We start from the raw sequence: 19,739 nt of genomic DNA on the forward strand, positions 1-19,739 counted from the left end.
CCTTCTTCCTTTCTTTCAATCTCTCTTTCTTTCTTCTACTAATTATTTCTTTCTACTTTTTCTCACTGTTATTCTGAGCCGGGTGGATGAAAGGCTCTTGGTGCTGCAGCCAGGAGTTAGTGCTGTGCCTCTGAAGTGGGAGAGCCAACTTCAGGACACGGGTCCACAAGAGACCTCCCAGCTCCACATAATATCAAGCAGCGAAAATCTCCCAGGAATCTCCATCTCAACACCAGCACCCAGCTTCAGTCAACGACCAGCAAGCTACAGTGCTGGTCACCCTATGCCAAGCAACTAGCAAGGCAGGAACACAACCCCACCCATTAGCAGAGAGGATACCTAAAAACATAATAAGGCCACAGGCACCCCAAAACACACCACCAGACGTGGACCTGTCCACCAGAAAGACAAGATCGAGCTTCAACCACCAGAACACAGGCATTAGTCCCCCCCACCAGGAAGCCTACACAACCTACTGAAACAACCTTAGCCACGGGGGACAGACACCAAAAACAACGGGAACTACGAATCTGCAGCCTGCAAAAAGGAGACCCCAAACACAGTAACATAAGCAAAATGAGAAAGGAGAAAAACACACAGCAGGTGAAGGAGCAAGATAAGAACCTACCAGACCTAACAAATGAAGAGGTAATAGGCAGTCTACCTGAAAAAGAATTCAGAATAATGATAGTAAAGATGATCCAAAATCTTGGAAATAGGATAGACAAAATGCAAGAAACAGTTAACAAGTACCTAGAAGAACTAAAGATGAATCAAGCATCGATTAAAAACACAATAAATGAAATGAAAAATACTCTATATGGGATCAATAGCAGAATAACTGAGGCAGAAGAACGGATAAGTGAGGTGGAAGATAAAATAGAGGAAATAACTGATGCAGAGCAAAATAAAGAAAAAAGAATGAAAAGAATAGAGGACAGTCTCAGAGACCTCTGGGACAACATTAAACGCACCAACATTCGAATTATAGGGGTTCCAGAAGAAGAAGAGAAAAAGAAAGGGACTGAGAAAATATTTGAAGAGATTATAGTTGAAAACTTCCCTAATATGGGAAAGGAAATAGTTAATCAAGTCCAGGAGGCACAGAGAGTCCCATACAGAATAAATCCAAGAAGAAATACGCCAAGACACATATTAATCAAACTGTCAAAAATTAAACACAAAGAAATCATATTAAAAGCAGCAAGGGAAAAACAACAAATAACACACAAGGGAATCCCCATCAGGTTAACAGCTGATCTCTCAGCAGAAACTCTACAAGCCAGAAGGGAGTGGCAGGACATTATTAAAGTGATGAAGGAGAGAAACCTGCAACCAAGATTACTCTACCCAGCAAGGATCTCATTCAGATTTGATGGAGAAATTAAAACGTTTACAGACAAGCAAAAGCTGAGAGAGTTCAGCACCACCAAACCAGCTTTACAACAAATGCTAAAGGAACTTCTCTAGGCAAGAAACACAACAGAAGGACTATACCTACAATAACGAACCCAAAGCCATTAAGGAAATGGGAATAGGAACATACATATCAATAATTACCTTAAATGTAAATGGACTAAATGCTCCCACCAAAAGACACAGAGTGGCTGAATGGATACAAAAACAAGACCCATATATATGCTGTCTACAAGAGACCCACTTCAGACCTAGAGACACATACAGATTGAAAGTAAGGGGATGGAAAAAGATATTCCATGCAAATGGAAATCAAAAGAAAGCTGGAGTAGCAATTCTTATATCAGACAAAATAGACTTTAAAATAAAGACTATAAGAAGAGACAAAGAAGGACACTACATAACGATAAAGGGATCGATCCAAGAAGAAGATATAACAATTGTAAATATTTATGCACCCAACATAGGAGCACCTCAATACATAAGGCAAATACTAACAGCCATAAAAGGGGAAATCGACAGTAACACAATCATAGTAGGGGACTTTAACACCCCACTTTCACCAATGGACAGATCATCCAAAATGAAAATAAATAAGGAAACACAAGCTTTAAATGATACATTAAACAAGATGGACTTAATTGATATTTATAGGACATTCCACCCAAAAACAACAGAATACACATTTTTCTCAAGTGCTCATGGAACATTCTCCAGGATAGATCATATCTTGGGTCACAAATCAAGCCTTGGTAAATTTAAGAAAATTGAAATTGTATCAAGCATCTTTTCCGACCACAATGCTATGAGACTAGACATCAATTACAGGAAAAGATCTGTAAAAAATACAAACACATGGAGGCTAAACAATACACTACTCAATAATGAAGTGATCACTGAAGAAATCAAAGAGGAAATTAAGAAATACTTAGAAACAAATGACAATGGAGACACGACGACCCAAAACCTATGGGACGCAGCAAAAGCAGTTCTAAGGGGGAAGTTTATAGCAATACAATCCCACCTTAAGAAACAGGAAACATTTCGAGTAAACAACCTGACCCTGCACCTAAAGCAATTAGAGAAAGAAGAACAAAAATCCCCCAAAGTTAGCAGAAGGAAAGAAATCATAAAGATCAGATCAGAAATAAATGAAAAAGAAATGAAGGAAACGATAGCAAAGATCAACCAAACTAAAAGCTGGTTCTTTGAGAAGATAAACAAAATTGACAAACCATTAGCCAGACTCATCAAGAAAAGAAGGGAGAAGACTCAAATCAGTAGAATTAGAAATGAAAAAGGAGAAGTAACAACTGACACTGCAGAAATACAAAAGATCATGAGAGATTACTATAAGCAACTCTATGCCAATAAAATGGACAACCTGGAAGAAATGGACAAATTCTTAGAAATGCACAACCTACCAAGACTGACTCAGGAAGAAATAGAAAATATGAATAGACCAATCACAAGCACTGAAATTGAAACTGTGATTAAAAATCTTCCATCAAACAAAAGCCCAGGACCAGATGGCTTCACAGGCGAATTCTATCAAACATTTAGAGAAGAGCTAACACCCATCCTTCTCAAACTCTTCCAAACAATATCAGAGGAAGGAACACTCCCAAACTCATTCTACGAGGCCACCATCACCTTGATACCAAAACCAGGCAAGGATGTCACAAAGAAAGAAAACTACAGGCCAATATCACTGATGAACATAGATGCAAAAATCCTCAACAAAATACTAGCAAACAGAATCCAACAGCACATTAAAAGGATCATACACCATGATCAAGTGGGGTTTATTCCAGGAATGCAAGGATTCTTCAATATACGCAAATCAATCAATGTGATACACCATATTAACAAGTTGAAGGAGAAAAACCATATGATCATCTCAATAGATGCAGAGAAAGCTTTCGACAAAATTCAACACCCATTTATGATAAAAACCCTGCAGAAAGTAGGCATAGAGGGAACTTTCCTCAACATAATAAAGGCCATATATGACAAACCCACAGCCAACATTGTCCTCAATGGTGAAAAACTGAAACCATTTCCACTAAGATCAGGAACAAGACAAGGCTGCCCACTCTCACCACTCTTATTCAACCTAGTTTTGGAAGTTTTAGCCACAGCAATCAGAGAAGAAAAGGAAATAAAAGGAATCCAAATTGGAAAAGAAGAAGTAAAGCTGTCACTGTTTGCAGATGACATGATACTATACATAGAGAATCCTAAAGATGCTACCGAAAAACTACTAGAGCTAATCAATGAATTTGGTAAAGTAGCAGGATACAAAATTAATGCACAGAAATCTCTGGCATTCCTGTACACTAATGATGAAAAGTCTGAAAATGAAATCAAGAAAACACTCCCATTTACCATTGCAACAAAAAGAATAAAATATCTAGGAATAAACCTACCTAAGGAGACAAAAGACCTGTATGCAGAAAATTATAAGACACTGATGAAAGAAATTAAAGATGATATAAATAGATGGAGAGATATACCATGCTCCTGGATTGGAAGAATCAATATTGTGAAAATGACTCTACTACCCAAAGCAATCTACAGATTCAATGCAATCCCTATCAAACTACCACTGGCATTTTTCACAGAAGTAGAACAAAAAATTTCAAAATTTGTTTGGAAAAACAAAAGACCCCGAATAGCCAAAGCAATCTTGAGAACGAAAAACGGAGCTGGAGGAATCAGGCTGCCTGACTTCAGACTATACTACAAAGCTACAGTAATTAAGACAGTGTGGTACTGGCATAAAAACAGAAAGATAGATCAGTGGATCAGGATAGAAAGCCCAGAGATAAACCCACGCACATATGGCCAACTTATCTTTGATAAAGGAGGCAGGAATGTACAGTGGAGAAAGGACAGCCTCTTCAATAAGTGGTGCTGGGAAAACTGGACAGGGACATGTAAAAGTATGAGATTAGATCATTCCCTAACACCATACACAAAAATAAGCTCAAAATGGATTAAAGACCTAAAGGTAAGGCCAGAAACTATCAAACTCTTAGAGGAAAACATAGGTAGAACACTCTATGACATAAATCACAGCAAGATCCTTTTGGACCCACCTCCTAGAGAAATGGAAATAAAAACAAAGATAAACAAATGGGACCTAATGAAACTTCAAAGCTTTTGCACAGCAAAGGAAACCATAAACAAGACCAAAAGACAACCCTCAGAATGGGAGAAAATATTTGCAAATGAAGCAACTGACAAAGGATTAATCTCCAAAATTTATAAACAGCTCATGCAGCTCAATAGCAAAAAAACAAACAACCCAATCCAAAAATGGGCAGAAGACTTAAATAGGCATTTCTCCAAAGAAGATATACAGACTGCCAACAAACACATGAAAGAATGCTCAACATCATTAATCATTAGAGAAATGCAAATCAAAACTACAATGAGATATCATCTCACACCAGTCAGAATGGCCATCATCAAGAAATCTAGAAACAATAAATGCTGGAGAGGGTGTGGAGAAAAGGGAACACTCTTGCACTGCTGGTGGGAATGTGAATTGGTACAGCCACTATGGAGAACAGTATGGAGGTTCCTTAAAAAACTAAAAATAGAACTACCATATGACCCAGCAATCCCACTACTAGGCATATACCCTGAGAAAACCATAATTCAAAAAGAGACATGTACCAAAATGTTCATTGCAGCTCTATTCACAATAGCCCGGAGCTGGAAACAACCTAAGTGTCCATCATCGGATGAATGGATAAAGAAGATGTGGCACATATATACAATGGAATATTACTCAGCCATAAAAAGAAACGAAACTGAGCTCTTTGTAATGAGGTGGATAGACCTAGAGTCTGTCATACAGAGTGAAGTAAGTCAGAAAGAGAAAGACAAATACCGTATGCTAACACACATATATGGAATTTAAAAAAAAAAAATGTCATGAAGAACCTAGGGGTAAAACGGGAATAAAGACACAGACATACTTGAGAACGCACTTGAGGATATGGGGAAGGGGAAGGGTAAGCTGTGACAAAGGGAAAGAGAGGCATGGACATATATACACTACCAAACGTAAGGTAGATAGATAGTGGGAAGCAGCCGCAGAGCCCAGGGAGATCAGCTCGGTGCTTTGTGACTGCCTGGAGGGGTGGGATGGGGAGGGTGGGAGGGAGGGAGATGCATGAGGGAGGGGATGTGGGAACAGATGTATATGTATGACTGATTCACTTTGTTATAAAGCAGAAACTAATAAAAAAAAATAAAAATAAAAAAAAAGAATATGAACAACAGAGGAGAAAATATTTTAAAAAATAAACAGAGCCTCAGAGACCTATGAGAAAACAACAAAAAGTATAACATTTGTGTCATCAGGACTCAAGAAAGAAAGGAGAAATAATGTAGTGCTAAAAATAATTGAAAAAATAATCAACAAAAATTATCCAAGTTTAGTGAAAGATACACAGTATTAGTTTTCTATTGCTGCTATAAAAATTTACCACAGATTCAGCAGATTAAAAAAACACAGGTTTATTATCTCCCATATCTGTGTATAGGTCTGAAGTCATGTACAGCATGGCTCAGTTTGTTCCTCCACTGAGAATCTCACAAAGACAAAATCAATGTATCAGCCAACCTGATTTGGAGGCTCTGGGTTAGAACTGACTTCCCAGCTCATTCAGGTTGTTGGCAGAATTCACTTTCATGTAGGACTGAGGTCACCATTTTCTTGCGGACTGTCAGCCATGGGTGGTTCTTTGCATTCCCTGGCTCATGGCTCATGGTTAATGGCTCCTGTCAAAATCAGCAATGCAGGTCAAGTTCATGTCATACTTTAAACTTCTCTGACTCCTCTACTCCTGCCACATCACAATAACATATTTTTTCTGCTGCATCTCTCTGAGTAACTTTTCTGCCTTCCTCTTCCACTTTCAAGGTCTCATGTTATTACATTGGTCCCATTTAGTCTATCTTAGAGTAAGCTGATTAAAAATCTCAATTCCAATGCAAAGACCCTTTTCCCATATAGCATATATTCATGGGTACTGGGGATTAGGGTATGGGCCTCTTTGGGGGACCATTATTCTGCATACAACATAAATCTGTATATTCAAGGAGCTGAGGATATCCCAAACAGGATAAACCAAAATAAATCTCCACTCAGGTACATCATAATCAAACTACTGATAACCAAAGATAGAAAAAAATCTTGAAAGTAGACAAGGAAATGATGCATTATCTAGAGAAGTACAACAATTCAAGTAAATGATGATTGCTCATTTGAAATCAAGAGACAAGAAGTAGCAACATATTCTTCAAGTACTAAAAGGAAAATATTGTCTACCTAGAATTCTATATCCAGCAAAATTATCCTTCAGGGATGAAAGAGAAATTATGATATTCTTTAATGAAAGAAAACCAATGTAATTCATTACAAGCAGGTATGTTCTTAAAAAATTTGTGAAGGAAGCTATTCAAGTAAAAAAGGGAAGCACTATCAGAAGGAAAATTGGGACATAAATAATAAAGGAGAGCAATATAAATGGTAAATAACTAGGTATGAGACTATTCTTCTATTCACTTCTATAAAACATGTGTGATAGTTCAAACCAAAAAGTATGACATTGTTTGATTGATGGGGTTTTTTTTTTTTTTTTTTTTTTTTTTTTTTGCATTACGTGGGCTTCTCACTGCTGTGGCCTCTCCCGTTGCGGAGCACAGGCTCTGGACATGCAGGCCCAGCAGCCATGGCTCACGGGCCTAGCCGCTCTGCGGCATGTGGGATCTTCCCAGACCGGGGCACGAACCCGTGTCCCCTGCATCGGCAGGCGGACTCTCAACCACTGCGCCACCAGGGAAGCCCTATTGATGGGGTTTTAAATGTATATAGAAGTGATATATAAGACACCTACAGAGGAAAAGCTTTCAAACTTTCACCACTGAGTGTAATGTTAGCTGTGGGCTTGTTATAATTTGTTGAGGTATGTTCATTTTATACCCAATTTGTTGAGAGTTTTTAATCTTGAAAGGATGTTGTACTTGTCAGATACCTTTTCTTCATCTATTGAGATGATCATATAACTTTTTTTTTTGAGGTACATAGGCCTCTCACTGTTGCGACCTCTCCCATTGCGGAGCACAGGCTCTGGACGTGCAGGTTCAGTGGCCAAGGCTCACAGGCCCAGCTGCTCCGCGGCATGTGGGATCTTCCCGGACCGGGGCACGAACCCGTGTCCCCTGCATTGGCAGGCAGACTCTCAACCACTGCGCCACCAGGGAAGCCCAATCATATAATTTTTATCTTTCATTATATTAATGTGATATAATATGTTGAAACATCCTTGCATGCCAGGGATAAATTCCAATTGATCATGGTATATGATCCTTATAATGTGCAATTGAATTCAGTTTCCTAATATTTTGTTGAGGATTTTTCCATTTATATTCATCAGGGATATTGACCTGTAGTGGGGTTTTTGTTTGTTTGGTTGGTTGGTTGTTTTTGTAGTGTCCTTATCTGGCTTTTGTATCAGGGTAATGTTGGCTTCATAAAATGATTTGGGGAGTGTTTCCTCTTCTTCAACGTTTTGGAAGACTTTGAGGATTGGATTTAATTCTTTTAATGTGTGATAGAATTCACCAAGGAAACCATCTGGTCCTGAGCTTTTCTGTGTTGGGAGGTTTTTGATTACTAATTCAACCTCCCTACTCATTGTTAGTCTGTTCAGATTTTCTATTTCTTCTTGATATATAGTCTTGGTAAGTCATATGTTTCCAGAAATTTATCTATTTATTCTAAGTTGTAAAATTTGTTGGTGCATAACTGTACACAGTAGTCTTTTATGATATTTTGTATTTCTGTGGTATCAGTTATAAAGTTTCCTTTTTCTTTCTGATTTTATTAATTTGTCTTCTCTCTTTTTTCTTAGTATAGCTAAAGGTTTGTCAATTTTGTTTATCTTTACTATTTATTTTTATTTGTTTGAAACCACAAAAGACCTCAAAATATCCAAAGCAATCCTGAGAAAGAAGAACAAACCTGAAGGTATCATGCTTCTTGACTTCAAACTGTACTACAGAGACCAAGACTCTAAAAGCATTGCTTCTCTTCTCCAGCAGCATCTCTGTTAGACATTCCACTCTGGGAGGCTGCCAGGCTCAGTTTGTGAAGTGATCCTGGCAGATACTCATGGACCAAGCATCTCCAGGGTGTGGCTATGCCGGGAAGATCTGCTTCACACATGAATGAGGTGAATTTTCTTGGCAAGGCTGCTGGCAGCTCTAGATTAACAATGTAACTCGTCTGTGATGTTCTATTTACAAAGTCCTAGAAGATGGAGACAAGATGGTGGAGTAGAAGGATGTGACCTCAGCTATATAACGTATAACATATAACATATAACAACTAACTACTGAAAAACAATCAAAAATAAACCTCTGGAACTTACCAAAAAATTAATCCTACATCCAAAGACAAAGAAGAAGCCACGACGAGACAGTAGAAGGGGCACAACTGTGATAAAATCAAATCCCATTACCACCAGGTGGGTGACCCACAAACTGGAAAATAATTATACTACAGAAGTTCCCCCACAAGAGTGAAAGTTCTGAGCCCCACATCAGCCTTCTCAGCTTGGGCGTCTGGCAATAGGAAGAAGAGCCCCCACAAAAACTGCCTTTGAAGTCCAGCAGGTTTTGATCACAGGAATTCCACAGGACTGGGGGAAACAGAAACTCCATTCTTGGAGAGTACACACAAGGCCTCGTGCACACTAGGACCCAGGGAAAAAAGCAGTGACCTCATAAGGGCCTGGGCCAGATCTAACTAATAGTATTGGAGGGCCTCATGCAGAGGTGGGGGATCGCTGTGGCTCACTGCAGAGACAAAGACACTGGTGGCAGCAGTACTGGGGAGTACTCCTTGGCATGAGCCCTCCTGGCACCCACCATTTTCTCACCAAGACCTTACCTGACCCAACAGCCTGTAGGTACCAGTGCTGCTGGGACACCTCAGGGCAAACAACCAACAGAGCAGGAACACAGCACCACTCATCAGCAGACAGGCTACCTAAAGTCTTCCTGAGTACAGAGCTGCCAGGTAAACACACACATTGAAACGGCCCTGGCCACAAGAGGGAGAAGACACAGCTCCAGCCACAAGTAGATAGTAATCAGTCCCTCCCACCAGGAAAGCTTCACAACGGTCTTATACAGCCTCACCCAACAGGAGGCAGACACCAGAAGCAAGAAAACTACAACCCTGCAGCCTGTGGAATGGAAACCACAATCACAAAAAGTTAGAAAAAATGAGACAGCAGAGAAATATGTCCCAGATGAAAGAACAAGACAAAAACCTCAGAAGAACCACTAAATGATGTGGAGATAGGCAATTTACACAAAAAATAATTCAGAGTACTGATAGAAATGATGATCCAAGATCTTAGAAAAAGAGTGGAAGCACAGATTGAGAGGATAAAGATAAGCTTAACAAAGACATAGAAGAACCACAGAACAAACAAAAAGAGAAGAACAATACAATAACTGAAAAGAAAAATGCACTACAAAGAAGCAATAGCAGAATAACTGAGTCAGAAGAATGGATAAGTGACCAGCAAGACAGAATGGTGGAAATCAATGTCATGGAAAATAATAAAGAAAAAAAAATGAAAAGAAATGAGGACAGTCTAAGAGACCACTGAGACAACATTAAATGCACCAACATTTGCATTAAATGGGTCCCAGAAGAAGAGAGAGAGAGAGAGAGAGAGAGAAAGACCTGAGAAAATATTTGAAGAGATAATAGTTGAAAATTTCCATAACAAGGGAAAGGATATAGTCATGCAAGTCTAGGAAACACAGAGAGTCTCAGGAATGATAAACCCAAGGAGGAACATACTGTGACATATAGTAATCACATTGACAAAAATTAAAGACAAAGAAAAATGTTAAAAGCAACAAGGGAAAAATGACAAAAAACATGCAAGGGAATTACCATAAGGTTATCAGCAGATTTTTCAGCAGAAAATCTACAGGCCAGAAGGGAGTAGCAGGATATATATAAAGTAATGAAACAGAAGAAGCTTCAACCAAGAATTCTCTAACCAGAAAGACTCTCATTCAGATTTGATGGAGAAATCAAAAGCTTTATAGATAAGAAAAAGCTAAGTGAATTCAGCACCTCCAGACCAGCTTCGCAACGAATGCTAAAGGAAATATTCTAGGCGAAAAAAGAAAAGGCCACAACTAGAAGCAAGAAAATTACAAATGGAAAAGCTTACCAGTAAAAGCAAATATACAATAAAGGTAGGAAATCATCGATACACAAATATGATATCAAGCCAGGAATAGTGAGGAGAGTGCAAATGCAGGATATTGGAAATGCATTTGAAATTAAAAGACCATCAGCTTAAAACAGTCTTGTTTATATATAGTCTGCTATAACAAAATCTCATGGTAACCACAAACCAAAAATCTACAATACATACACACACAAAAACAGAAAAAGGAGTCCAAACACAACACTAAAGTTAGTCATCAAATCACAAGAGAAGAGAACAAAAGAGGAAGGGAGGGAAAAAGACTACCAAAAAACAAATCCAAAGCAATTAATAAAATGGCAATAAAAACATACATATCAATGATTACCTTAAATGTAAATGAACTAAATGCTCCAACCAAAAGAGATAGACTGGCTGAATGGATACAAAAACAAGACCCATAGAAATGTTGTCTACAAAAGACCTACTTCAGATCTAGGGATACATACAGACTGAAAGTGAGGGGATGGAAAAAGGTATTCCATGCAAATGGAAATCCAAATAAAGCTGGAGTAGCAATACTCAGACAAAAATAGACTTGAAAATAAAGGCTGTTATTGAGACAAAGAAGGACACTACATAATGATCAAGGGATCAATCACAGAAGAAGATATAACAATTGTAAATATATATGTACCCAATATAGGAGCACCCCAATATATAAGGCAAATATTAACAGCCATAAAAGGAGATATTACAGTAACACAATAATAGTTGAGGTGGGCTTCCATGGTGGTGCAGTGGTTGAGAGTCTGCCTGCCAATGCAGGGGACACGGGTTCGTGCCCCAGTCTGGGAAGATCCCACATACCGTGGAGTGGCTGGGCCCATGAGCCATGGCCACTGAGCCTGTGTGTCCGGAGCCTGTGCTCCACAATGGGAGAGGCCACAGCAGTGAGAGGCCCACATACTGCAAAAAAAAAAAAAATAGTGGGAGTCTTTAACACCCCACTTTCATCAATGGACAGATAATCCAGACAGAAAATCAATAAGGAAACACAGACATTAAATGTGACATTAGAATAGAGGGATTTAATTGATATTTATAGAGCATTCCATCCAAAAGGAACAGAATACACAGTCTTCTCTTGTGCACATGGAACATTTTCCATGATTGATCCTATGCTGGGTCAGAAAGCAAGCCTCAGTAAATTTAAGAAAATTGAAATCATATCAAGCATCTTTTCTGACCAAAACACTATGAGATTAGAAATCAACTACAAGAAAAAAACTGTAAAAAATTACACAAACACTTAGAGGCTAAATAATGTGCTACTAAACAAGTAATGAATCACTGAAGAAATCAAAGAGGATATCAAAAAATACCTAGAGAAAAATAACAACAAAAGCATGATGATCCAAAACCTATGGGACATGGCAAAAGTAGTGCTAAGAGAGAAGATTATAACAATAAAAATCTTACCACAGGAAACTAAAAAACTCAAAGAAACAACCTAACCTTACACCTAAAGCAACTAGAGAAAGAAAAACAAACAAAACGGAAAGTTAGTAGAAGGAAAGAATCATAAAAATCAGAGCATAAATAAATGAAATAGAGACAAAGAAAACAATAGAAAAGATCAATGAAACTAAAAGCTGCTTCCCTGAGAAGATAAACAAAATTGATAAACCTTTAGCCAGACTAATCAAGAAAAAATGGGAGAGGGCTCAAATCAATAAAATTAGGAATGAAAAAGGAGAAGTAACAACTGACACTGAAGAAATACAAAAGATCATGAGAGATTACTACAAGCAACTCTATGCCAATAAAATGGACAACCTAGAAGAAATGAAAAAATTCTTAGAAATATATAATCTCCTAAGACTAACCCAGGAAGAAATAGAAAATATGAATAGACCAATCACAAGTACGAAAATTGAAACTGTGATTAAAAAACTCCCAACAAAATAAGTCCAGGACCAGATGGCTTCACTGGCAAATTCTATCAAACATATAGAGAAGAGTTAACACCTATCCTTCTGAAACTATTCCAAAATATCACAGAGGAAGGAACACTCCCACACTCATTCTATGGGAACACTATCGACCTGATACCAAAACCAGATAAAGATACCACAAAAAAGAAAGTTACAGGCCAATATCACTGATGAACATAGACACAAAAATCCTCAACAAAATAATAGCAAACCAAATCCAACAATACATTAAAAGGATCATACATCATGATCAAGTGGGATTTATCCCAGGGATGCAAGGATTTTTCAATATCCACAAGTCAATCAGTGTGATACACCACATCAAAAAATTGAAGAATAAAAATGATATGATCATCTCAATAGGTGCAGAAAAAGCTTTTGACAAAATTCAACCCCATTTATGATAAAAACTCTCCAGAATGTGAGTACTAAGGGAACATAACTCAACATAACAAAGGCCATGTAGGACAAATCTACAGCCAGCATCATACTCAATGGGGAAAAGCTGAAAGCATTTTCTCTAAGATCAGGAACAAGACAAGAATGTCCACTCTTGCCACTTTTATTCAACATAGTTTTAGAAGTCCTACATATGGCAATCAGAGAAGAAAAAGAAATATAAGGAATCCAAATGAAAAAGGAGAAATAGAACTGTCACTATTTGCTGAAGACATGATAATATACATAGAAAATCCTAAAGATGCTACCAGAAAGTTACTAGAGCTCATCAATGAATTTGGTAAAGTTACAGGATACACAGTTATTACACAGAAATCTATTCCATTTCTATACACTAAAAACAAAAGATCAGAAAGAGAAATTAAAGAAACAATCCCATTTACCATTGCATCAAAAAGTATTAAATACCTAGGAATAAACCTACCTAAGGAGGCAAAAGGTCTGTAGCTTTTCTGTACTCAGAAAATTATAAGACACTGATGAAAGAAATTGAAGGTAGCACATACAGATGGAAAGACATCCCACGTTCTTGGATTGGAAGAATCAATATTGTCAAAATGAGTATACTACCCAAGGCAATATATAGGTTCAATGCAATCCCTATCAAATTACCAAAGGCATTTTTTACAGAACTAGATGAAAAAAAATTTTAAATATGTATGGAAACACAAAAGACCCCGAATAACCAAAGCAATCTTGAGGGAGTAAAATGGAGCTGGAGGAAACAGGCTCCCTGACTTCAGACTATACTACAAAGCTACAGTCACTAAAACAGTATGGTACTGGCACAAAAACAGAAATATAGATCAATGGAATAGGGTAGAAAGTCCAGAGATAAACCCACACACCTATGGTCAATTAATCTATGACAAATGAGGCAAGACTATACAATGGAGAAAAGATAATCTCTTTAATAAATGGTGCTGGGAAAACTGGACAGCTATATGTAAAAGAATTAATTTACAACATTATCTAACACCATACACAAAAATAAGCTCAAAATGGATTAAAGACCTAAATGTAAGACCAGATACTACTATAAAACTCTTAGAGGAAAACATAGGCAGAACACACTTTGACATAAATAGCAGCAATATCTTTTTTGATCCTTTTCCTAGAGTTGTGGAAATAAGAGCAAAAATAAACAAATGGGACGTAATTAAACTCAAATGCTTTTGCACAGCAAAGGTAACCATACACAAAACAAAAAGACAACCCACAGAATGGGAGAAAATATTTACAAATGATGCAACCGACAAGGGATTAATCTTCAAAATTTACAAACAGCTCATGAATCTCAATATCAAAAAAACAAACAACCCAATCAAAGAATGGACAGAAGACCTAAATAGGCGTTTCTCCAAAGAAGATATACAGATGCACAAGGGGTACATGAAACTTGCTCACCATCTCTAATTATTAGAGACATGCAAATCAAAAGTACAATGAGATATCACCTCACACCAGTCAGAATGACATCATCATCAAAATATCTACAAACAATAAATTCTGGAGACAGTATGCAGAAAAGGGGACCCTCCTATACTGTTGGAAGGAATGTAAATTGGTACAGCCACTATAGTGGACAGTGTGGAGGTTCCTTAAGAAACTAAAAGTCGAGCTACCATATGATCCAGCAATCCCACTCCTGCGTATATATCTGGAGGAAACCATGATTCAAAAGCTTACATGTACCCCAATGTTCATTGCAGTGCTGTTTACAATATCCAAGACATGGAAACACCCTAAATGTCCATCAATAGGGCAATGGATAGAGGAGATGTGGTATATATGTGCAATGGAATATTACTCTGCCATTAAAAAGAAAGAAATAATGCCATTTGCTGCAACATGGATGGACCTGGAGATTATCATACTAACTGAAGTAATTCAGACGGAGAAAGCCAAGTATCATATGATAGTGCTTATATGTGGAATCTAAAAAAAATTGATACAAATGAACTTATCTACAAAATAGAAACAGACTCAAAATAGAGAACAAAGTTATGGTTACCAGGGGGGAAGGGTGAGGGAGAGGGATAGATTGGGAGTTTGGGATTGACATATACACACTACTATACTTAAAATAGATAATCAACAAGGACCTACTGTATAGCACAGAGAACTCTGCTCAGTATTCTGTAATTACCTAAATGGGAACAGAAGTTGAGAAAGAATAGATACATGTATATGTACAACTGAATCACTTTGCTGTACACCTGAAACTAACACAACATTATTAATCAAATATATTCCAATATAAAATGAAAATTTCAGAAAAACTATAATACAAAGCTTTAGTAATCAAAATAATATGGTACTAGCATAAATATAGACATAAAGATCAATGGAACAGAATCAAGAGTCCAGAAATAAGCCCTCCCATATACAGTCAACTAATATTTGACAAGGGAGCCATGAGCACTCTATAGGGAAAGGATAGCCTCTTCAATAAATACTGGAATAACTGGATAACCACACACAAAAGCATAAATTTGGACCCTTATGTTGCACCATTCACAAAAATTTATTCAGAATGTATTAAAGACTTAAACATAAGACCTGAAACTGTAACATTCCTAGAAGAAGACATATGGGATAAACTCTTTGACATTGGTCTTTGCAGTGATTTTTTGGATATGACACCAAAAGTACAGGCAACAATACATAACTAGAGAACATACTGTATATCACAGGGAACTCTACTCAGTGCTCTGTGGTGACCTAAATGAGAAGGAAATCCAAAAAGGAAGGATTATTTGTATATGTATAGCTAATTCACCATGCTGTACAGTATAAACTAACACAATATTGTAAAGCAGCTATTCTCCAATATTTTTTTAAATTACAGGTAACAAAAGCAAAAATCAAGAAATGGCACTACATCAAATCAAAAAGCTTCTGCACAGCAAAAGGAACAATCCACAAAACGAAAATGCAATCTACCCAATGGGAGGGAGTATTTGCAAATCATACATCTGATAAGGGACTAATATACAAAATATATTTTTTTAAAAACTCATACAACTCAGTAGCAGAATAAAAGCAATCTGATTTTTTAAAAATTGACATAGTTACTAGATAAACATTTTTCCAAATATGATACAAATGGTAACAGGTAAACGAAAAGATGCACAACAACACTAATCACCAAGAAAATGCAAATCAAAACTGCAATGAGATATCACTGCACACATGTTAGAATACCTATCGTCAAAATGAAAAGAGATAACAAGTGTTTGTGAGGATGTGAAGAAAAAGGAACCCCTGTCCACTGTTGGTGGGAATGTAAATTGGTACAGCCACTATGTAAAACTCTACAGAGGTTCCTCAAAAAATTAAAAACAGAACTACCATATGATCCAGCAATTCCACTTTTGGATATATATCCAAAAAAATTTCATTAGACCTCAAGGACCTATCTTCACTACCTTGTTCATTGCAGCATTATTCACAGTAGCCATGATTTGGAAACATTCTTAATGTTCATAAATGGATGAATGCATCAAGAAGATGCAATATATACATATATACAATGGAATATTATTCAGCCACAAGAAAGAAGGAAATCCTTCCATTTGCAACAAAAAGGATCAAACTTGAGAACATCTTGCTAAGTTACAAAAGTCAGACTGAGAAAGATAAATACTGAATGATATCACTTTTATGTAGAATATAAAAAAGCTGAACTCATAGAAACAGAGTAGAATGTTGGTTACCAGGGACTAAGGGGTAAGGGAATAGGGGAGATACTAGTCAATGTGTACAAACTTTCAGTTATAAGATATGTAAGTTTGAGAGATCTAGTTTACAGCATGATGATTGTATTTAATAATACTGTATTATATACTTGGAAGTTGCTAAAAGAGTAGATCTTAAATGTTCTCACCACAAAAAAGAAATACTAAATATGTAAGATGATGGAAGTGTAAACCAAAGCTACAATGATAATTATTTCACAATATTTAAGTATATCAAATCAATATGTGGTTCACCATAAACTTATACAATGTTATATGTCAAACATATCTCAAGAAATTTGTTTTTAAAAAAAGACACTTATAACGTAGAAGGGGAAGGAAAAGGGAAATAGATGTTGGTAAGTTTCTGCATTCCAATTGACATGGTAAAATATTGATTCTAAATATGTTGTGCAAAGTTAAGTATGCATTTTTTAATTCCTAGATACAAAGATATATAGTTAAAACACAATATATAAATTAAAATGGAACACTGAAAACTGTACAAATAATCAAAAAGAGGGCTGAAAATGAGAAACCATGTAGACTTAAATGCAAACATATCAGAAATTACATCAAATATAAATGATATAAAAGCAGCAGTTAAAAGACAGAACTTAGTTGAAAAGATGAAAAAGATATGATTCAACTAAATGCTATCTACGATAATTTCAAATATAATGATATAGGTATGTTGAAGAGAAAAGATATACCATACAAACACAAATAAAAAGAAAGTCAATGTGCTTATATTAATATGAAAGCAGACTTTAGAATGAACAACATTAAAAGATTACAACAGACATTACATATTGATGAATGGGTCAATTCACCAAGAAGTTATAACAATCCTAAATCCATATATATTTAACTACTGACATTTAAAAGACATGAAGCAAAAACGAACAGAACCAAAAAGAGAAACAGACAAATACACAATTATAGTTGAAGACTTCAACACTCCTCTGTTAGTGATAGAACTAGTAGAGATAAACTTGGCAAGAATAGAGAAGAACTGAATGACACAATCAAACAATTGAACTAATTGACAATTATACAAAACTCCATTCAACAATAGCAGAATACAGTCATTTAAAGAACACATGGAACATTCACCAAGATAGACCACATTTTATGTCATAAAACAAACCTTAACAAATTTTTAAAAATTGAAATCATATAAAGTATGTCCCCTCTGACCATGGTGTAATTAAGCTAGAAATCTAAAACAGAAGTATAAAGTTAATATCTATAATCAATTCAAAATTAAACAACACACTGCTAAATTTGAACTTAATATAAATTAAAATACAACATATCAAATTTTGTGAGGCATGGTTAAGCAATGCTTAGAAGAAAATTTATATCATTTAATGATTATGTTAGAAAAGAAAAAAGGTCACAAATCAATAATTTAAGTTTCCACCTAAAGAAACTAGAAAAGGAAGAGCAAAATAAACCCAAAGCAAGAGCAAGGAAAGAAATAATCAAGATGAGAGCTGATATCAATAAACTCGATACAGAAAAACAACAGAAAATCTCAATTAACCGAAAATATGTTTCTCTGAAAAGATCAATAAAATTGGTAAACCTTAAGAATTACTGATATAGAAAAAAGAGAGAAGTCACAAATTACCAATATCAGAAATGGAAAATGGAATATCAGTATAGAATGCACAGATATTAAAAGGATAATAAGGAAATATTGTAAACAACTCTACACACATAAATTAACAACTTAGATCAAAATGTTCAACTCCTAGGCAATCGTAAATTACTAAAACTCACCCATGATGAAGTAGATAACTTGACTAACCCTATACCTATTAATGAAATATGATTTGTAGTAAATTTAAAAAGCAAGACATTTCTAGGTCCAGATGTTTTCTTTGGTGAATTTTCCTAAGCATGTAAAGAAGAAATATCTTCAATACTATCCAGTATCTTCCAGAAAATAGAAGGAGAGGAATTACTTCCCAACTCAGTTTACAAGCCCTGCATTATTACCATAGTAAAACCAGACAGGGACAACACACCTAAAAGAAAACTATAGACCCTCATGAGCATAGATCTAAAAATCTTAAATAAAATATTAGTAGATTGAATCTAGTACTACTTTTAAAAGTATAATACATCAAAACCAAGTGGGTTTTATGTCAAGAATGCAAAGGTAGATCAAAATTTGAAGCATCAATCAATATAATCCAACATATTAACGGTCTTAAGAAAAATCACATGATCATATAAATTAATTCAAACAAATTTTTTGACAAAATAAAACATCCACTGATGATAAAAACTCTCAACCTGATAAAAGGCATCTACAAAAAAACCTACAGCTAATGTCATACTTATTGGAGAAAGACTGAATGCTTTCCCCATAAGTTTAAGAACACTAAAAACTATAAAATATCACTCAGATAAATTAAGGAAGTCCTCAATAAATGGAGTTATATACCATGTTCATGAGTAGATGACCCAATTTTGTTAAAATATAAGTTCTACTGAAATTATATATGGATACAATACAATCACAATGAAAATCTCAGCAGTTTTTTAATAGAACATGACAAGCTGATTATGACATTTTTATGGAAATACAAAGCAATTAGGATATTCAAAGCAATTTTGAATAAGAACAAAATTAAAAGATTTAAACTACTTGATTTCAAAACTCACTATAAAGATGTAATAATCAAGACTGTAGTTATCAATGAAAAGACAGACAAGCATATCAATGTAACAGAACATAGAGCCCACAAACATTCCCACACATAGGTTAATTAATTTTCAACAAAGGGCCAAGGAAATTCAAAGAGTAAAGGATATTCTTTTAAACACATTATACTGAAATGATTAGATATCTA

The sequence above is a fragment of the Hyperoodon ampullatus genome (genome assembly GCF_949752795.1).
Source record: "Hyperoodon ampullatus genome assembly, chromosome: X".
NCBI lineage: Eukaryota > Metazoa > Chordata > Mammalia > Artiodactyla > Ziphiidae > Hyperoodon > Hyperoodon ampullatus.